Source organism: Rhea americana, unplaced genomic scaffold, assembly GCF_003343005.1.
Source record: "Rhea americana isolate MKP2758 unplaced genomic scaffold, rheAme1 scaffold_127, whole genome shotgun sequence".
NCBI classification, from domain to species: Eukaryota; Metazoa; Chordata; class Aves; order Rheiformes; family Rheidae; genus Rhea; species Rhea americana.
In genome coordinates this window covers 177340-183957 of record NW_028185339.1, presented here as the reverse complement: position 1 = coordinate 183957, position 6618 = coordinate 177340, and the positions used below count along the sequence as shown (strand labels likewise).

The 6618-nt window shown below is 37.0% G+C and overlaps 1 protein-coding gene across 1 annotated transcript in view; it reads left to right on the top strand.

Moving 5' to 3' along the window:
- PPP4R3B (protein phosphatase 4 regulatory subunit 3B) overlaps positions 1-6618 on the top strand; it is a 28518-nt gene continuing 21900 nt past the window's right edge. Inside the window, exon 1 of the mRNA XM_085326064.1 lies at positions 1-70. The gene's annotated coding sequence lies outside the window, so the exon portion shown is untranslated. The remainder of the gene's footprint in view (positions 71-6618) is intronic.

Sequence of the window (6618 nt, the reverse complement as noted above, 5' to 3'; positions counted from 1 at the left end):
GATACCTTTTTCAGGTTCGCTACTGTTAGAATCGAAGATAAATCCAAATACTGCATATCAAAAACAGCAGGCAAGTATTATTAGGCTTTTCTTCTTCAGTTTACTGACAATAAGAAATTGTTTAATGCTTAAACTAATTGTGATTTCCAGAAAAAGGCAAAGTAGTGTCATGTGCAATTGTTGGTGGTGGTTTACACAGAGGTGAAAAACTAGCTTAGAAGCTTACAGATGCTGTGCTGTTTGCATTCTAGAAATTTAAATGTCGGTCTCCTGAAAAGTACTTYTGGACTTCAGATTTTGAAAAGAATGTATGCAACGCAGATAAGCATTGAGSTCATTTACAGAAAAATAATTAGAAACTTATAATTTTGTCTTCCACCCCAGGTTTTATAAAATAATTAGCTATTTAGGAAGGGAAAATTTTGGCTCACTCTGTTACAATATATTTGTTTCTTTAGTTCTTTTCTGGACATGTTCCACAAAGACAAATTCTTGGTATTTTCTGTCTTTTTTTTTTCTTTTTTTTTCTTTTTTTAAGCCTTGAAAATTTCTATTCTCCTAAAGTAAAGTTACTAGCGTTGGTGAATCTTACTTGCACAGTTGCATTTCCTGGGGGTAAGCCTTCTGCAAACCAATGAAGTGAAACAGTTGGGAGGTGCATTAATAGGTCATCTTTGTTAAGCCACTGAAAAAAATTAGCTTACTAAATCTCTTGATTTCATCACTTCTATTGCTTTTTATTTTTCTGTGTTCATTTTTGGTGTCTTTATTTACGTTTTCCTCATGATTTACTACTGCTGTTTCTTTCCTTTCTGTCTGTTCTTTGTCCTACAGTAGATTCTCTCTTTTTGTTCAGTATTTCGTACTGCTCTTCATTGCTGTAGTATCCAGACGTCTTTCATCACTAGAAAACAATAACTTGGTTCATCCTAAATCGTGAAAAAAATCTCGAAATATTTGGTTTGGAATTTGTTCATTCATTAGAAAGATTTAGCTGGTTGACTTTAGTTTAGGAGGGAATCTTAAAGCCGTGCGCCTACTTTTTCAGAAGGCTCCATTATCCGTAGTTTTTATTTTTCACTCGTTAGATACTGATGTATTTAGTCAGCTGGATGATAGTCATCAGCGTAGTTTGGTATGCTTTGCTTGGGCTGGCTAGATTGAGGAAAGAGCTTTTATGGGAGTTTTGCAGGGTTCTGAAAGTCACAAGTCTTGAACTGCTCCCTATTTGTAAGGAGAATTAATAGGTAATGAAATACGAATGCAGGTTATGTTGCTGAAAAACTAAATTGCTTCCTTTTATAGTCTATATTTTTTTGGATTTTCATACTACTACTTATTTGAGAACCTTCTTTAATTAAATGGCAGCAAAGTTTCAAATGACTGCAGTAGCTTTAGTTTTCCTTTTCTGTTTCAGAGAAATCTTTCTAAGTTGCAGTTTTAAGAAACTGATCTTGGTCTGTAGTTTGTTTTGATTGACTTCTATTACTGATTCTGATGCTTTTGCATTCTTACGGCTGAGTGTTTGCTTCCCTTTTCACTTTTGTGAAAATGTTTGGTTTTGTCTTTTTGAAGAGCAAGAATTAAGGATTATTTCCAGAGACAGGTTCTGGATTTGTCTTGCCTCTGAAATTTTGCTGCTTTTAGTTGATGGTGCTTTGTCCTCAACTTTTATGTATTTCACTGTGAGTACCAGGTAGCAAAGAGCAGAAGTTAGATAGCAGTCTGATGCAATCTCAGTATTTTTGAGTTTCAGTCTTTGCTCTGAAAGATGAAACCTGGGTGTCTCAGGGGCAGATTCTTCTTTTAGATGGTAGAAAAAATTAGGGAAAGTATTCTATTTAACCAGAGATGGAGGAAAGAAGAGTGGATTTTTCTGTATAAGGTACTTCAGGCTACCTCTAGTATACCTAAATGTTGAACACTCAAGACTCAAAGGCTATATTATTCTGTYAAGGAGAGATGCTTTTAGATGAATGGCATTATGGAAGAAAGTTCTCTCTTCTGTATTTGAGTTCAGTGTCAGATTTTCATCAAGGTGCTGATCTTTGTTGGACTTCGGGAAATTGACAAGATTGTGCAGTAGAACTAAAAGGAAACATGTTCCTGCCTACGCACCTATTGTCTTGTAAATTACCTGGATGACTTAAAGGATAGCTAGCACATATATTGTGATTCACATACCATCATCTTGTGGGGAAAAAGAAGTCTGATTATTAATTACTTTGCATCAGTGCATGATTCCCAATGTTACACTGTTTGTGCTTCATTCTGTATTCAGCAGTTACAAGATAAAATGTATTAGCAGTTTTAAGGCCACTCAGACCTTGTTCATCCCCACCAGCACATAAATATCCTTTTTATTGGACAACAGAGTCTTTCTGTGACCTATTGAATCTTGAATTAATATTTGCCAGATTTGACAGAAGTCTTGAAGTAGTAGTCTTGTTCTCTCCTGTCCCAGAACAGGCTCTTGCCAGGTGATTAGGAGACTCTCTGAAGTCATGGAAGAAGAGGATCTGAAACCCTGTAGCGATATGAACACACAGAACTTTCTGGGCTATATTCTAGGTTGAATAATTTAACTGTTGATTAACTGTTTCGTAGACAGGGCATGCCTGTTATGATTACCTTTTTCAGTTGTGTTTGTGGTCACTGACTCCTCTGTGGTACTCAAGATGTTAGCTATACTATAATCACAACCTCTTTCTCAAAAGAAACAGGATTTAGACTGCACATAGGTGCCAGGCTGCTCAGCACGCCACATAAAGGTATCTCTAATTCCATGTATACAAATAATATTAGACACACAGAGAGCTTTAGATCCTTTGGATTTTGGACATAGCTGATGAGAGTTGCGTACCTCCACTGCACACCCCTTATTTACCAAAGGACATGGTGAGATGAGTTCTGGAGGCTCTAGCAGGAGCAGTTTCAAAAGTTATTACCACACCTTGATGTTCCACCCTTTGCTCGAGGTTACTGTTCCCCTGGCTAAACTGGCAGAAGAAAGCACTTGAGTGCTTCAGTGAAAAATCAGATGGATGCGTTCATATACTGTGTTCCTGTAGCTCACAAGAGTAGTAATCTTTAGTTGTGTGCCTCTAAGACTAAACAGCTTCAGAAATTCCTATTTTGATCACCATCCTCTGATGCAAACTCTCCTTTAGGTGTGCTATGCCCATTTTTAGATCTAAGATGAAGAATGTGTGCAGATTCTCCCTTCCACCTCCAGTTGCCATCATTCAAGTGACAGCAGAGCAGTTTGCTTTAGGCAAATCAGTGGTTTAAGGTGCTATTTAATGCATTTCCAGGGGTGCTGTTAAAGCCAGTGTGAGCAGTTGCCAGGAGGCCCCTCATTTCTGTTTCATGCCAGCATGAGTATTTATATAACTGCGTAACAGATCAGATCTAGGAACTGATTCAGTTAAAATAGTTCCTTTGCTTTGTTTGCTTTTCACCTGCATCTGTTCCCCTATCTGGTTCCTTGTACAGATGCAGTGCTGGTGTAAGGTGAGTTTGAGGAGCTAGGGCACAAACAAGGAGAGGTGGAGTACTAGATGTTGTGTAAACCAGTACTGACACTGAAGAGTGGTTTGGACTACTCTTTTGGAGTTTAAGTTGTTCTTCTGAATTGATCTCTTTTGCTGTGTTGTGTTTAAGTGAATTAGGGAGCATTGCAGTTGCTACTTGAGTAAGCAGGTAGGACAGGTAGTCTCTTGAACCAGTTAAGTCTGGAAGATGTCTCCGTGTGATCATCTTGGGTTGTCTTGGGTCATACAGGAAATGTACTAAAATATGTATTAGTATAGGATAATTACTTCCTAGTGAACTAGTGAAGCTATCTTTTATTAAAGGAGGTTAATAGGCAACATCTTGCCTGTTCACAGTGAATGCAAGAGTTTGAAAGGGAGCAGGAAGGATCCTGATCGTTCAGCACAGTTCTTTTTTTATGTCTCTTCATTCAAAGCACAGAAGACAGTAAATATTTTGAAGTCCTTCAGCAATACTCCAGGAGAAATTTACATAATTTGTACTGTTGTAGGCAGTATAAATTATAAAAAGTGCTATTAAGTAACCCTAGATTTTTTTTTTTTAGTGTAAAAGTTTATATATGCATGCAAGCATTTGAGTCACTGCAGTGTACCTGTTATTTAAATCATTGTGGGCTATGATTCGTATATCTATCCCTCTTTGTTTGGATTTGCGTTTTACCTTGGAATTGTGTTGACTTGAGTGACAGAGCATTGGAACAGGTTGCCCAGAGAGGTTGTGGAATCTCCTTCTCTGGAGATATTCAAAAACCGCTTGGCTGTGATCCTGCCTAAGATCCTCTAGATGACCATGCTTGAGTGAGGGAGTTGGACTAGATGATCTCCAGAAGTCGCTTCCAACCTCAACCGTTCTGTGATTCTATGACTTTACAGGTATCAATAATTTTGTAGATCATTTTTAGGTAATCTCTTCAAGTTTTGAATTTTGAGTTCTGAAACTGCCATGAAATTGTATTTAAGAATCATTATTTTTGGATTAACCTATAGAAGATGGGAGCTTTTAAGTAGGAAAGTGTGAAATCCAAGTTTATGCTGCTGATTCATAGTTTATTCTTTAAAATAATTGTTAACTCTAAACTTCCATTGACTGATTTTTGTGTTGACTTGTAGAGGAAAACGTCTTCAAATGGTAGTGAACACAGGCATCCTTCAGTGAACTTTACTGAAAAAGATTCACTGCTTTTCTCACCTTCCATCAAAAAATGAATTTCATATATTATTTAAAAACTTGCACGTTTAATTTGTTCACTTGCACTTTTTGCAAATGAAAAGCCCTTTTAGTAACACAAAGGGATCACTTCAGAGCACAGTCTCTTCTATTCGTTGTATTTCAGTTCTGTGCCATTCACTGTGAACCAGATCAGGAAGCTGATCAGACCTTTCAGTTCTTGCAGATTACAGCAGAATATATTTATTATACTGTAACCTGCAAGAATTGTGTGTGTGTGTATATGTGTGTGTATTTTTTATTACCTCCCACTGTCCCAAGCCTAGCTCAGCTGCTCACTCTAAAATGGCACACTGTAAACCTAAGTGATTCAGCTGTCTGTGAGTCAAAGATGATGGTGGACAGCTGTAAGCAATAACCTTGTCAGCTGTATGAAGCTGTAGCATTTGCGCATGTGAATCAGAGCCCCAAAGCGGAGACACTACCTAACAACATTTGTGACTGTAGGACAAAAGTGTGTGTGTAATGTATGACTGTAGTATAAACAAACTCTCTTAAACAGCATTAAGACCACAGTGCAGTGAGCTCAGTACACTTTCATGTAAAGGAAAAACTATCTCTTTAAACAAAAGTATAAAAATGAGAAAAATTAAATGAAAGTGAACTTGTGCAAATGCTGTTGTTTAGCATAGCTTGTAATTCTCTTCATCAGGAAGAAGGAAGCTGACCTAGTGGTCAGCATTTGTCAGCAATTGTTGCTGTAAGAAAAAAATATTGTGGTAAACAAACAACAAAAATCCCCACACAACTGCCTATTGTTATTGAGAAATTAAGATTATTATAGGAAAAGAACAGAATTAATTGCATATGAGAATAYTTATTTTAGCAGCTGATAAACTGTGTTTACCGAGAGTATAGACAGATGCCTTTTTTTCCAGATAGATGTGCTGATGAAAGAGTTTACTTCCTKCTGTCCCATGGCAGTTGTTTGTCAGCATTCCTGTGCTGAACAGTCTCCTTGCATTTGCCAGTAGAAATACTTGCAAGTGCTCCCTAACCTGTTTAAGCCCAGATAACTGGGTTAAAGATCTCCTTAAACCGTCTAAATTAAACTGATTTTGATTGARAAGGATTCAGCAAAGCTGACTAAGACAGCAGGCTCACAAGTAGAGAGGATCACTTGTGCAAGGCAGTAATCTCTTCCATAGATGCATGATCTTCAAGAGAATGTTTGTTTCCACATTCAGCTAGCTTGTACATTTTTTTTTTTTTTATTATGGTAGATTCAGTTTGGTAGTGACACAAATCTTAATTGACGAAGATACTGTGTATAGACAAAGATTGAGTATAAGTATTATTAGAACTATAACACAAGCAAAAAACTGTACTGTGAAACCAAGTTCTTGAAGAGAATACAGCTAAAAAGTGGAAAAACGTTAATTACACTTGTATTCCTCTGTCTTTGGCACATATGTTAAGAATGCTGACTAGGTAGTGTTCTTATACCAAGTCATAAGTTGATCTTTAACATAGTGAATGGGTCTTAGATGCTAATCAGCATAATCATTTCCTACCATTTGTTCATGAAGAGAACCAAAAAATGCTTTTGGGATAAAGAGGAGAGAGAGGTAGCAGCAGTCTCTCTCTTGTTGCCTGCGACAAGTTTCCTCAAGTAYATCAGATATCTGTAAGAAAGCCAGGTACTTTTTGTGATTTGATTGCTGTGCTTATGTGTATCACTTTAGATATTTTGTTTATGACCAAAGTGATGCATCAAGTAAAGAATAAAGACTCAACAGCATTTGTTACTTGTGTGGTGAGTATTGATCTTTGCAAATTTGGGAAGCAAATTAGCTTATTGACAATTAAGGAAGGGCTTGCTAGTGTTAGAAAAAT